The 15,811-nt window shown below is 38.6% G+C and overlaps 1 protein-coding gene and 1 pseudogene across 2 annotated transcripts in view; one reads left to right on the forward strand and one right to left on the reverse strand.

Annotated features, from left to right (window-relative positions):
• The window catches only part of LOC5573499 (calcium/calmodulin-dependent 3',5'-cyclic nucleotide phosphodiesterase 1), a 437,832-nt gene that overhangs the window by 357,747 nt on the left and 64,274 nt on the right, over positions 1-15,811 (reverse strand).
• LOC5573501 lies at positions 195-10,492 on the forward strand (annotated as a pseudogene). The gene is made up of 3 exons (XR_002500663.1): positions 195-1,421; positions 9,764-10,200; positions 10,261-10,492. The product of XR_002500663.1 is annotated as a maltase 1 (transcript).

The following is a 15,811-nucleotide window of genomic DNA, read 5'->3' on the forward strand; positions in this document are numbered from 1 at the left end:
TTGTGACGCTATGTAATTCGCAATTATTCTAATCTTATACTGCGTAATTGATTGACAGCAATTGGTTATCGAAATGGTATATTTATGGCCATCACTTGACACTGCCTCATCCCAATCCTCGTTCCACTAATGAGTCGAATCGTGTCTTATCGACAGTAATTCATACCGCGAGATAACTTCGACAAATACCTAGAGAATCCCACACACTGATCAGTTGTCTCCGAACAGTTCGGCTGACGAGATGCGGCTGTGTAGTGCCGGGCTCTTGGTGACCCTAGCGGTCTTTGCAAGCAGTTTCGACATACGGGAACCGGAGCAGAAAGGATTGGTATCAACATGCAACCTTCTATCAGATCTATCCACGCTCCTTCAAGGACAGTGATGGCGACGGGATTGGTGATCTTGCGGGAATCACCTCGAAAATGAGTTACTTGGCCGATATTGGAATCGATGCTACCTGGTTGAGTCCACCGTTCAAATCGCCACTGAGGGATTTTGGTTATGACGTGTCCGATTTTTACGACATTCAACCCGAGTACGGAACGTTGGAGAGCTTCGATGAGCTGGTGCAGGAAGCGCATAAAAATGGAATCAAGCTGATGTTGGATTTCATTCCGAATCATTCGAGTGACGAGCACGATTGGTTCGTGAAATCAGCGGAAAGAAACGAAACGTACAAGGATTTCTACGTTTGGCATCCCGGTAGACAAAATGCTGAAACGGGTAAACTCGATCCTCCAAACAATTGGATATCGGTTTTTGGTGGACCGGCGTGGACGTATCATGAAGGACGCCAGGAGTTCTATTTGCATCAGTTTACGGATAAGCAACCGGATTTGAACTATCGTAATCCAGCGGTTCTGGAAGAGATGACAAAGATGTTATTCTTCTGGTTGGATCGAGGCGTTGACGGATTCCGGCTGGATGCTATCAACCACATGTTCGAAGATCCAGAACTTCGGGATGAACCTCCATCAGGCTGGAGTGATCCCGGAAAGTACGATTCTCTGGATCACATCTACACAAAAGATGTCGAGGACGTGTATAAGGTTGTGTACGATTGGCGTGACTTGATGGATGCTTACTCGAAGGAAAATGGGCGAACCATCATTCTGATGACGGAAGCGTATTCCAGCATCGAAGGTACGATGCTGTATTACGAGAATGCGAATCGTACCCGGCAAGGAGCGCATATGCCGTTCAACTTCCAGCTGATTTACGACTTCAAGGATATTCAGAATGCAGTTGGATTGAAGCAATCGATTGATTGGTGGATGAACCATATGCCTGCGAGACACACACCGAGCTGGGTCAGTGGTTCTCATGACCATGAACGGTTCGCTTCCAGGGTTGGCGAGAACCGGGTGGAGCAAATGATGACGTTGTTGCATACTTTGCCAGGGACTAGCATCACTTACTATGTGAGTAGCTTTTGAAATGCATTTGTATTGAACATATTCATATTCAATTGACTATTATACGTAATTTATTAGTTCCATACCAGGGGGGCAGCTTCCGAATCATCATCTAAGTGTTATTTAGAATCCTTTTAAGAGCCCTATTTTTGATACTACGACAGCTAGCCATATTGGAACAGCATGCAAAATGGTCAGTAGGGTGGTTCAAAATAACGTTTTTGCTCCACATTGCTTATTTGATTCTGAGTGCCAAAATTCGAACTTATTTGAATAAAACTGGAACTACTTAAGCCCTACATAGTTTACACAAGAATTTCTATGGGATACGCAAGCATTTTATCCAATCCGGCATAGTGTTTTCCATGCGTCCTCGAGAATTAGTACTACGCTGATATTGTTTGATACATATATCTGCTACAACTCTTTCGAAGACCGTCCTCAAATCGACCGTATCAGTAATTATTTAGATGGAAACAAGAGTTCAAGATAGTCATGTGTAATGCAGCCCACGGACGCTCAGACGGTTTGACCAACATTGACTCCGCTCCCCAAGTTAGTCAAACCGATTTATGTTCATGCAACATTTTTACTGACTGTCTATGTTCTTTGCGGCAAAAAGTCCATTTCCTCTAGAAGTTTATCCACAGATTCAACCAGAAATTCCTCCTAGGAAAATCCTCCAGACATACCTTCAGGTAGCATTCTTCCAGAGATTCCTTCAAAGGTTCCTCTAAAAATTATTCAGGATTTCTCCCACTGGTTCCTCAAAGGTCGATCCAAAAAAAATCCTCAAGTAATAACTTCAGTAATTTGTCAGAGCTTACTCCAAGGCTGCCTTCAAGAATTCCTCAAGAGATTGCTATAACAATTTATTCAAAGATTCCTTCAGGAATTAGTTCCGACGATTCTATCATTATTCAGAAATCACATCACGAATTCTTTCTGATACTTCTCAAGAAATTCATGACCAGAAATTCCCCAAAGAATTCACCAAGACTTTTTTCAGGGCTTACTCCTAGATTTCCTCCCTAAATTCCATCAGGAGTTGCTTCAGAATTTCCAAAAGGAATTTCTTTAGCGATCGTTTCTTGTAAATTTTCTACCGAGTCCGCCAGAAATTTAGCCAAAAACATCCCAAGTGATTCCGTCAGTAATTCATCTATTGCTTGTTTCAAGAATTTCACTAAAAAATCCCTTCAAAGATTTATTGAGGAAAATTTCAGAAAATTTTAAAAAGATTCTATTCGGATCCTTTTTCTTCGACAACAGGAATTCCTCTATAAATTCTACAATCTATTAAGAGATTGCTCAACGAATCCCTCCCAAAAATTAATATTTACAGGAATTTTATCAGAAATTCCACTAGGTATTGCTCCTATCAAAAATCTCCTACTGATTCTTCTAGTGATTTCCCTAGGAATACCTCCAAAAAAAACCATCAGCGATCAATCCAAACATTTTTGCAGTGATCCCTACACGATTTTAGCACGATTCTTTCTACAGAAATACATGTAGAGAATTAGTCCAGCTACTCTTAGAGTGATTCTACCCAGAATTTCTCCTAGGATTCATCAAGGAATTCCTCCAGGAAGGCAGGAAGAAATACTGCAAAAGAATTAAAAAAAACTTGCTAAACGAGTTTCCACCAGGAATTCCTTTAGAGATTTCACATGCAATTTCTGAGAGGTTCCCCTGGTTGTTCTCAGGAGGTTCTTCTAGGGAATCTTCTATAAATTATTTTATAAATTCTTCCAGTGTTTCCTTTAAAAATTCTTTGTATCCCTGAAGGGGCCCTACAAGGAATTCGAGCAGGAATTTTTGAAAAAAAAAAACTTTAAAATCTACCAGAAATTTCTCTAAGGATTCCTAAAGGAATGTATCCATCAATTTCTTCCAGTATATATTGAAAGATTTTTTCCAATGAACTACTTCATAGATTGCTTGAAAAGTTTTTCAAGAGATATATTAAGAAATTTCTACAGGGAATGCTCTGGGAATTTCTTCACTGACTTCTTCGATGATTCCTCCAAAGATTTCACAATAAATTGTTGCATGAAATGTCCAAAAAATACTTAGGGGGGGTTCAACCAGGATACATTCAGAGAAATGCTTTGTTTAACCCTCTGAGGGTCAATTTCTTCACCACCGCTTAGGCCTTAAACCTAGTTTAATCATATGGGTATTACTCATTGGGTAAACGTGGTTTACGGCTTAAGCGAAGTTAAAGAAATCGGCCCAGAGTAAATATCAGTGGGAGTTCCTGGAAAAATAATCTTTTAGGATTTTGTAGATGCCTTCCTCATGGAATACCCTAGAGAGAGATGGGAAAAATTTACATTTCAAACCTTCGCGTAATTTCTGGTCATTTATATCGAGGAAATATTGGTGGAGAGATTCCTGGTGGAATTACTGAAGAAATTCTCAGAGGAATCCCTGAAGGAATTCGTTTTTTGAATCCAAGGAGGCACTGTAGGAATACTGGTGGATTCCCAAATTACCCGTGATATTATTATTAAATATTTTTTTTGGAAAAAATGCTGGAAGAATTCCTGAAAATTCCCAAAAATTCCTGGAGATATTTCACAACAAAATTCCTATAGAAATTTCTGAACGAATGTCTTGACTAATTCAGATAATAAAATCATTGTAAGAAATTTCTGGTAAAATGCCAGGAGGAATTCCTGATAATATATTAATTCCTTGAAGAGTTTCGGAAGGCATTGATTGAAACCGGGAGAATTCCTTTGAAAAATTCCCTAGAAAAATCTCTAGAAGAAAGTTCTGGTAGTATCCCTTAATTAATTTCGGGAGGAATCATATCCTGGTGGAACCCAGAATAAACCTAGAGGAATAACTGAAGGATTTTTCAGAAGAATTCCTGATAGAATGAAAGAGCATCTGAGAGAATCACAGAAGGTGTTATAATAAAATCTAACAAGTATTTCTAAAGGAATCCATGGAAAGACTTCTGATGGAATTCCTGTATTATCTGCTAATGCAATCTATTGTAATCCTTGGAGGAACTCTTTATGTAATCTCTGGAGGAATTTTCGGTGGAATCTCTGAAGAAACTCTTGACAGAATTCTTGTAAAAATTTCAGGTAGAATCTCTGAAGGATCTTCTTAAAAAAATTCTACAGGAACTTTTGATATTCTTGAAGGAACTCCTGATGAAATCATTGGATGAGCTACTTATAAAATCCCTAGAAGGACTCCTGCCTCAATCCCTGGAAGGATCCTCATAGGAATCGCTGATGAAATCCCTGGAGGAATTCCTTATGATATGCCTGGAAGAAAACTTGATAGTATTGCTCGAGGAACTCCTGATATAATCTCTGAAGGATCTCCTGACGGAACCTCTAGAGGAAGTACAGGTGAAATCTCTGAAGCAATTTTTTTTGGAAGGAGGAAGGAAAATCCTGAAAAGAACTCCAGAGGTAGCGGACTTTGGGGCAAGTGTGCCATAGGGGCAAGTGTGCCACCCCTGCTTTTTGTAAAAACTACAATATATATTTTCTCTTTGAGCTTAACAATATGTTCCCTTATAGTTCACAATACAATGATCAAAATATGATGAAAATTGCTCTATTTTTCACGTATTTACATCGACTTGTGCAAAGGCAAACAAATTTGAGTGGATTTTTATAAGATTTCGTTGTTTCTAAATAGCATGGTGAAAGGTAAATTATTAATCGATTTTTCTAACGTACTGTACATCGTGAAACTATTCAAATTTGTAAGTAATTGTGGCATTTGAACGAAACAAGTATTTAGTTTAACATACGAAATCCAGTTTAGTTGAAATGTATACTTATTGGGGCAAGTGTGCCACCTATTTGGTAAACAAAAATTGTTGGAGTAAAATTTATAAATTTTAAATATCATCATCCAAATCATAATAATGAATCAAAATGAAGCACCAGTAGTAGTTTCTGGAGTATAGTAGGGAAATAACTGACATTTTTGCCCCCCAAAGTTATTTTTTCTCAAAATATTCAATAATAACATGTTTTCCGGCTTATCAAGTACCGTTTTTATTAACTACATCATTATTTTACCGTTTTTTTAGTGCTGATCTAGTTTAATATTATACATCTTCGCCGTAATATAAGGGTAATACATATATTGTATTGAATGGGGACAAAAATAACCATTTTAGTTATTCGAATTGAGTAATAGGGAGTTACGCATGTTTTGAACCTTGATATAAAGCATCCCCTTATTACGGTAAACTTAAAATCATTTTTTTAACTATCGATTAGCGTCTGCTTTGTGAGTAATATTATTAGGAAATAAAGAAAATTTCATTACACGTAGAATTACATGCGATGTTCATTAGGTGGCCGTCTTGCCCCATATGGGTGGCACACTTGCCCCATAGTGTCGAAAAATAGGTTATTTTGGATGATATTTGAGAAGCTCCAAAACTAATACTTTTTGAAATTATTTTCTTTTTAAATGGCACAGTGGTTATTAAAAGATGTGAAACTAACATCATCAAGCTAAATTTGTGGATTTCATAAGCTTTAGGCAAAGTTAGAGAACAATTTGCTTAAGGTGGCACACTTGCCCCAAATTCCGCTACTCCTGATAGAATCCTTATAGGAACTCCAGATGGAATCCTTGGGGGAATTCTTAAAGATATTCTTGAAAAAACTCCTGGTGAAATCATTGGAGGAACTTCTGATGAGTTTCCTACAAGAGTTCCTGATGCAATCCTTTTAGGAACTTCTGATGAAATCGCTGGGAGAATTCCTGATAGAATCTTTAGAGCAACTTCTTATGATGCCTCTAGAAATGATTCTGATGGAATTCTTCGAGGTACTCCTGCTGTAATCTTCGAGGGAATTCCTGATATAATCTCTGGAGGAATGCCAGATGAAATCTCTGAAGGAACTTGTAGTAATGGGGAAGAAGCAGTATGAACAATATAATAAATATATGTAATTAAATAAGCAAATTAAACAAATTGATTGAGTAACGAAAATTTGGTTGAAAGCTTCGCGTTGACGATCTCGTGTTTAAAGCAGCAAGCTGAGTTCGCTCATTCTTTATTCGACTTTTGGAGACGACAGTGCATCAGTTCGATCGTGATAAAAAATATTGTCGAATACCATGGAACACTTGATGGAATCTCTGGAGGAACTACTGATGATATCCCTAGAAGAATTCCTGAAAAGATTCCTGATGGAATCCCTAGAGGAATTCCTTATGATATGCCTAGAAGAAATCCTGATAGAATTCCTCGAGGAAATCCTGATATAATCTCAAGAGGAACTCCTTATAGAATCTTTTGAGGAATTCAAGGAACTCTAGATGAATTCCCCACAAGGTCAATTATAGGAGTTCTAAAGATACGCCTGATAGAATCCCTATAAGAACTCTTGATGGAATCCCTAGAGGAACTCCTGCTAGAATCCATGGAGGAATTCCAGGTGGAATCTTCAAAGGAACTCCTGGTGGAATCCCTTGAGAAACTTCTCATAGAATTACTAGAGGAACTCATGATGGAATTCCTAGAGGAGTTCCAGGAGTCCTTGAAGGAACTCCTGATAGTATCCCTAGAAGAAAATGTGATGCAGTCTCCAGAGGAACTCATGATGGAATCCCTATATAAACTTTCGATGGAATCCATAAAGGAACTTTTGATGGAATCCCTCGGTTAACTTGCGATGGAATCCATACAGCAATTTCCGGTGGAATTCCTGAAGGAAATTTCGATGTCATGGATGGGAAATGTACTGTAGCAATATACATAGCAACCTCGAAATTTCTACACGACCATCAAAATCCAAAGCAAACCATGACCGTTGAAAAAAAAAATGTCACGGCCAAGGTATCTAGAAGGGAGGTAGCCCAATGTGTCAGATTTCCCATTCCGCCATTTTGAAATGCCAAGTGACAGCTGACGAATTTCATTATAATAATCTTGGTCACGGCTCTTCAAAACTGTAATCTTCTTCTTCCCAACATTTTTTTTTAAACCCGAATGCGAAATGACTCGAGCACAGTGGTAACACGATTTTTCCGGTTTTCGGGGTTTTGCATTTTTGCTCGATTAAAGCAGCATGAAATTGAACTTGTTTATATGTATCGCAACGGAATTATTGTGCTCTTGCGATTAGCGCTAATAGATTTCAATTAGTTGAAAACACAAGCGAAATATTGGCGACTGATTTATTTAACATTTTTTTTTCAATCATTCACCTCGAGATGGCTGCCCGAAAACGGTCATAGTGGAGAGATAAAAAAGCAGTGTGTGAACCGTTGGCAGCGCAACGCCTGATGGTATTGATGCTGCTGCTGCTTTGTGTTTTGGTTGACTGCCAGAATCGATGAACTGTGGTAAATAGTGGTCACAGTTCCCAAGCCTGTTCGATGTAGTTCGTGGTGGAATCTCTGATGGAATTTCTTTTTCCATACAATAACTTCTGATAGAAACTCACATACATCCCTGGAAGTTTTTTTTTTAAAGGAATGCCTCCCTGGATGAATTGATGAAATTTATGATTGATTTCTTGAAAAAACTCCTGGTACACGGATAAAAATCTGATCCCCACACCATGATTTACAAATCATGAAATTCATAAATTGGTTAGGTCATAATATCAGGATCACAAATCATGGATCCTGGAGTCATAATCATGATTCCTCATAAGCGAATCATCCAGTGTGAAAACACTAAGCGCCGCACTTTGCTTCATCTCATTCGTATCGATCACACTTAATTCAAGATGACGAAGTGGTTGAGTGGTAGAATACGTGGCTCAAAATCGGAAGGTTCTTGGCTCGAATCTCAATGTACGCTATTTTCAACTTTTTTTTATTTTGTCGATCATAAACGGATGCGCGACTCAGCATTTTTGCCATTTGAATCATGATTCCGAGCAATCAGCTACATAAACCTAACGCGTGTGTTGCGTTACGGCAATCTGACTCATGATATCATGAGTCCAAATCATGGTGTATTTTCATAAGACGAAAACACGCTGGAATCATGATATCATGAGTCATAATCTTGTTTTTGGATTCTGATTTCTACCCGTGTACAATCCCTGGAGGAATTCCGTATTGAACTATTGATGGAATCACTGATAGAACTGCTGGTGTATTTGTAACAGACATAGATTGAAGTTTGTGATAAAACGTCAGTAGATTATAAAGAAACAACTCAAGAGCATACATTTAACTTTGACTTGAAACCCATGTGAATCGGCAGTTCATGGGACGTCGAAGCTTCAATATGACATATTGACGTCGATGTTGGTGCAACCTACCTACAGACAGTACGATCAGTTCGTCAAATATTTGGCTCCGCCCACCGGTAATTTGAAGAAAATCAAACTCGTTTGATTTTGGCCGACCGATTCACCAACCGTCAAATCGGTTTCACAAACTGTCCAATTGGTTCGTAAAGTAGCATTACGCACCGTCAAACATGGCACCAATATATGCATCAACCTGAGAGCGGAGTTAATGTTGGTCAAACCGTCTGAGCGTCTGTGGGCTACATGATAACGGAGTCGAAGCTCATTGCACATATTGGCTGCAATTTGTTAACGATTCATATAAAAAAATCACGTCAAGATTATCACTGTTTAATATCCTAAGGGGTCCAATAAACATGAATACTCATTCTTTTTTCTGTTTTACAAATTCTTTTTTCTAAGAGTGCAACACGCACTAAACGAGGTATCCAGCCATTTGACCGAATACCGTTTGGCCAAATGCCATCTGACCGAACGGGTCGTTTGGCCGAATTACGAACAAAAAAATCAAAATGCTCCAACGCTGATATGAAGGATTTATAAGTGTAGCCCAGTAACTGATCTGCTAATGATTTTACAATTTTGTTGATTTTTATTATGTGATAGGACGTCAGGTTTGTCCCTAAATAAGTGCTCCAAATCGACCAGGACTATGAACTCCACATATCGCGTCTAGACTCTAAGCTGATGGTTAATTCATCTCTGGGCTATCAACGGCAATCCTTCCTCATCATAAATGTTTCCTTCTTTTAATCATTATTTCGCGTTAGACGGGTTTAATTACTATCGGCAGAAATATAGCTTGCTCATCAATTGAGAATTTAACCTTCGGCATGTATTTGTAGTTTTACTGATATAACGATTATTTGCATTGTACTTGCTTGAATGTTCATAAGAAATTTTCCCTTCTTTTGATCATAGTCTGATCGTTCAAGAGAAAAGCATTGTTCGTCATTATTTAAATTCATTACAAATGCATGCTAACTGTAGTTCACTATTATTTTCTATTTTGACCAAACGGCATTCAGCCAAATGACCTGGAACTCAAAACGAAATCTCATAATTATGCTTTTACAGGGCGAGGAAATCGGTATGCTGGACTACAAGGAAGCCCAAACCTACGACGGCCGTGATCCAAACCGTACCCCCATGCAGTGGGATGGAACAACTAGCGCAGGATTCAGTACCAACGCTACCACATGGTTGAAGGTCCATCCGAATTACGCCAGCTTGAACGTGGATTTGCAACAAAACGCTGAGAAGAGCAACTTCCACCACTTCAGAGCTTTGACCAGTTTGCGACGACATGAAACCATGCAGAATGGTGACTTCTTGCACCGAACTGTTGGGACCCATGTCTACGCTTTGCTGAGGGAACTTCAGGGCAGGGACTCGTTCTTGACGGTGCTCAACATGGCGGATAAGCAGTACGATGTCGATCTGGGCGATTTCGTGAATCTACCGGAGAAGATGACCGTTCAAGTAGCACAGTCGAACTCGACCCTGAAAGCCGGGTGAGTTACAGATGACTACAAATTGAAGAGAGTATTCATTTTTCTAATTTGACATTGCAGAGACGTGGTTGAAATCAGCAAAGTGACGTTGGGACCTTACGATTCCATTGTGTTGAGAGCTTCATCGGCAGCTGCAATTCAGCTTTCGCTATCGGTTGTGATTGCTCTTATCGTCAAGTATTTCTTAGTGTAGGAAAAGATAGCGCGTATCTTAATTCGAGTTACGTTTTGATTGCTGATGCAACATGACAGCCAATGTTATCGATCAATTGAAATAAATCGATTAACTGTTGCCTTCCAATAGCGGTTGACAAATGTACGACATCATTCTTCATTCCATATGTACCAAAAAAAATCTCGTCCAAAGCAATGGGATCAATTTCCTTAAACGACAGAATCCAATCGATAAAAAATGAGCTTCCTTTCAACTAACCTCCGTCTACCCCGGGTTGAATCATTAATCATATTTATCCTCATGCCCATCGCCCTTTCGCTTTAACGGCTCTTTACCAGACGACACATGTCGATCACAGTGTGGACCCCGATCAATCATGAGGATTTATTCACAACATCGCACGCATCGAATCCATCCCGATGAAGCCACACAGACCCCCATTAGCATAAAGATGTACACACGTTCGCGTCGTGCTCGGCCATGAAATATTCATTGAGATTTCTTACCCTTCAGTCTCTAGGACTCGGTTGACATCATCGAAAAACATACCTTCGGCGGAGGGAAGCTCAATCGTATTAGATGTGGGTCACTGACGGGTGGAATCTTTACATTTGCCGCTACAAATTTCCATCATGGTATCCCATCGTAGTTCCCATGGAATGTCACCCAGAAAAGCTTCTTGCGTTTCTTTTTTTTTTCTTGCTCGCTTAGATATTTATGACGAAACGCCTGCTTGCCGGGGATTTTTTCTCGTCAAAGGGTTTCATATGGATACCGATTTTGTCTAGTGAATGGAAAAAAGCGAGGGCCTGCAGCTGTCTGTACGACTAGAATGGTGTGCGTCAGAAGGTACTATGAAAGATGAGCTGCGAGATTTTTCACGATGGAGGTTTTTGTGATACAAGGCGATCAATTCACCTTACGTTATTATGTTTAACCATGAGTTCATTTCGTTGTATTTCAGAAGTTTTTGTGCGGAATTTTCCAGAAGTTCATCAAGGAAATAATATCGAATTTATCAAGAGATTCAATAAGGAATTGTATAAAAAGTTTCAAATGTTCAAACAATAATGTCCTAAAGCCTGTGGGCTTCGTGGCCTTGCGGTTAGCGGCGTCAGTCGTCTGAGCGTATGGTGCCACGAAGTGTGGGTTCGATTCCCGCTCCAGTCGGTGAAAACTTTTCGTCGAACGAAAAATTCATCACTGGACTGCTGGGTGTTTCGTGTTGTCCGTTGCCTAATGTTAGTGATCGTTCAGTCTGTGCAGCCTATGTGCTGAAGACGGTGTAAATTGTCTTTATTTTAAAGCCCTGTCCCAATTTTAGTACCAAACGCATGTTTTTCGTTTGTTTAGAGTATTGTTTAATCCTTCGACCTGGTTGCTTGCTCCTATGGGAGCGAGCGACAAGGGCAGGATCAAACATGTCGCGCGTCGTTCGCGAACCACGGTGGAATAGTATCGCTGATCGCGTTAGTAGTGTTTGATCCTTTGATCTTGTCGCTTGCTCCTGTGGGGCGAGCGACGAACACTTGTTCGGCGTTCAATGCTTTTATCGAGTAATATCGCGAATCCGGTTAGGCGCATTGATTTCAAATTACATATTTATCGTTTACCAAAACGAATCCTATACCCAAACCTTTCCCGTATCCAAACTCCCAGTGTCTTCTTGTGGAAGGGCAGAGGACTCCTCTGCTTCCGTAAAGCAAGTAACACGTCAACATTTCCCTCCCATCCCTAAATTGACCTGCATTCGGACGCAGCCGGCGCCGTTATTGTTTGTTATAATGATGAGAGCACCAGTACTTACACATTGAGGATGCTACTGATCCCGAATAGTGTCTGTTGGTTCCCTGTGTAAGTACAGCTGTTCTTGCAATAACGGAGTAACATCTGCGGGCGGTCAATCATGCTCATGCTCATGCTCAAACGCATGTTTTTCGTTTGTTTACTGTCACAATTTTTACGTTTGATTTTTGGGATTTTGTTGGTATGTTGGCTTAAACTAAAATTTTGGATGTATTTTGTTTTCCGTGTCCGCTCCGAAATGCCAGATAGGAACAGCCCCAGTGTTCAAAAGTTGAGCCATTGTGGCGTTTTTGTCGACAAAGTGAACGTCAAACATGATCAAAAGCGTCAAGGTTCAAATAAAGACCTTTTTTAAATTAATGTTTAAATATGATGTGGCCGTTATTGAAGTGGGAAAATTTGCCTAAGTAGTAGCAAGAACACGCTCTGTCGTGTTATTCAATTAAAACAAGACTTTATCAAAAATTTTAGGACCCTACCACATTTTTTTTTGCAGGATCCTCCAGAGGTGATTTTTAATATTTCTGACGCCATACCATTTGTTGCTTTTATGTGATCTCCTTTCCTTTTACCTTTAGAGTATGCCAAAAATGCTTGTAGAAAATCAAGCCAGAAAAAAAGCATGGAACCATATTAACTTCTTATGTTACGTTTTAGTATGAAACGCTAGCCAAGGATATTGTCTTTGGATCCATAGTGAAAATTTTCCCAAAAGCTTTAGCATTTCATGGCTATAATCGACAGAGAATGAGAGAGGTGTGAATCTCTCAATTTCAAATAGGACCTTTTGAAAAGTAACGCGAGATTCCCTTTATATTTCCTGGACATAGGAGTTTCTGGAGAAATTTTTGGAGAAATTCTTGAAGGAAAATTTGACAATTTTTTTGGAGCAATTCGTTGCAGAATCGCTTGAGGAATCCCTGGACAATTTTTTGGAGGAATTCTTGGAAAAGCAATATACTTTCAGCGGAAACTGGAGGAAGTTAAGGCGAAGTACGCCGTCATTTAATTTTGTACGCGCCGTTGATGATTGTTGCTCATTCATCTCACGATTTCAAATCAAAGAAAATCAGTTGGTTTTGCACTGACACAGCTGTAAAAGTATCAGCATACTTTATGTATGTTGGCGCGTACAGTGATACTTTTTAAAGTCAATATAAACTATCAAGAATGAGTTTTCCCACTTTGAAATTGCACGCTGCAAAGTCATCATTGCTGCCAAAACGAATGACGGGCTACTTCGCCTTAATGAGGGATCCCGTGAGAAAACCTTAGAACCTAATCGAAAACCTGGTTGAATTTTTGGAAGGAGTTTTTGGAGGCATACTAGGAAAAGAAATTCTTGAACAAACTCGGGAGGATCTTGACAGAAATAGTTCGTAACATAGAAATGTTAGAAAACAGAATCATTGGAAAAAATTCTGATGGAACGCCTGGAGGTGTCTCTGGTAGAATACATAGAGCTTAGTTTGGGGTAATCGTTCGAGATTTTTCTGGATAAATTATAGGATGAATATCTAGAGATACTTATCTGCAAGATTTACTTGGAGAAATCTTTTTGAGAATTGATGCAAGCATTTCTGGAACGATTGCAGGAGGGAACGTTATCATTATTTGTGGCGCAATGTTTTTGGGGATCCCAGGTGAAATCCTTAGACGAACCCCCGACGGAACTCTGTAGGATTTTATGGAAGAATACCTGAAGGCATATCCCAGAACGAATTCCTGGAGAAAATTATAGTAAATTTTCGGAGAACATTCTGGAAGAATGCTTAGATGATTGCCTGGAGAAAGATGTTTTTGAGAACTGCATGGAGGAATTTTTCAAGGAGAAGATAATTTGGAGAAAAGCCCGTCAAGCATCCCGGAGTCCCATGGTGATAGACTCTAGGAGAATGTCTTGGAGGAATCGTTGCAGGAATTCCTAGAGAAATCCTCGAAGCAATTCCTGGAGTAACACTTCAATTCCGGGATTGTGGAAGCCCAGAAATAATTTTTGAAAGAACTTTTGTTGGATTTTCTGGAATAATTCCAGGTGAAATCTTTCATGAAATCTTTGATTCCTGGAGGAGCTCTTGGTGGAATTTTTGGCGGATTTCTTGGAGAATTTCTAAGAGGTTTTTATGATGGAATTTTCGGAGGAATTACTCGTGGAATTGCAAAGTTTGAGCCGCTATACTGTTCAACCATATGAAGCTCTGGACATGATGTGAACCATTTTTTAAACAGGTATCCATAACGACCAGAATTACTAACCTAACCATTTGTTTAATCGAGAAAAGTCATTGCTTGTCACCCTGAAATCACAATCTGTTACTTTTTCTCAATGAATTCTGAAGGTTCAATTTAATTAGGGGGTCACAAGCAAAAGGTGACAAAAAACTTGTTTTGAGAAATTCGACTTTGAAGTTTCTTCAGCAATTTCTCATTCCAAGTAAATAGTATGAGATCCGCAAAACAAGGCACTTTTCTATGAGTTATTGAATTTTTTTCAATTGAACGGCAAAAAACACCTTAAAATACTATTAAAAAGCTATGAAACAGTAGATCTTTTTGTATACTCAACTTAAAAAGCGAAGAAAATGTCACATACACCCCTTTGCGCTTGAGCCCGTCATATATAACTTTTTCTTTTAGGGAGAATCCAAGTGCATCAGAGAGATTAACTCTGAAGTTACCGAAGTTTAATTATTTTTCTGATAATAATACGGATGAACAGAAAAAAACTCATTACCGTGCGTAAACTGCCTGCTAAACTTTCAAAGTAGGATGTCCATTAGAATGCGCCTTAATTTTTAAAATTTCTCAAAACCTGAATTAGAAACGCATAATATATAAACCTTAAAATGTATGCCAAAAATGTTAACATTTAGAGGTGGCGCAAGCGACTTGAAGGCGAGTTTCCATGTTATAAAACATGATCTTTAGACTTTTATAACTTTTCTAATCAATTTTATAGCTTTTAGCATTATTTTTTCATTTTTTTTTTTCAAAATGTTTGTAGAACGTCTAACTTGTCTCAAATCAAAACATGTTGTAAACAAAAGTAGTTTTCTCCATCCTTTTTCCATTTTATCAAAAAAAATCGTATTTGTTTGATCAGAACATCAAAAATACTCAACCGATTCGAAATATTTCTACATTATTTCGAAGCCAAAAACATGATTTCGAAGCTGTTTTGAAGCTGTGTGTACAACACCTTTCATTCAGATATAGTTTTACACTACATAACAGCATGGTTTTTTTCATAGAAACATTTTTTTTCGGATTTTTCTATTTTTTACCGGAAATAACGTTTTTACTTTTAAGCCAAAGCTTATAAACCTTCTTGGTATAACTACGAGTTGAAAAGTGCACATATTTTTAAGAACGCAAAAATATTTTTGTAATAGTTTCCATTAAAAATTGTTGCTAAGAATATGAAAAAGGTTTAAGAGATGAGAGAAACCTATTTCAGCTTAAGTATTATCGTTTCACTTACAAATATTACAAAACTTTGGTGTTTTTCGTGAAAAAAACATGGTTTTGGGCAGTTTTTGCTTAATAAATTAGTCAACGCAATTTTTAAATAAAATGTATGTGAAGTTTAAAACCATCTAAATCAGCTACAAAATCATTGAACTTTAACAT

This window comes from Aedes aegypti, chromosome 2 (genome assembly GCF_002204515.2).
Source record: "Aedes aegypti strain LVP_AGWG chromosome 2, AaegL5.0 Primary Assembly, whole genome shotgun sequence".
Taxonomy (NCBI): Eukaryota; Metazoa; Arthropoda; class Insecta; order Diptera; family Culicidae; genus Aedes; species Aedes aegypti.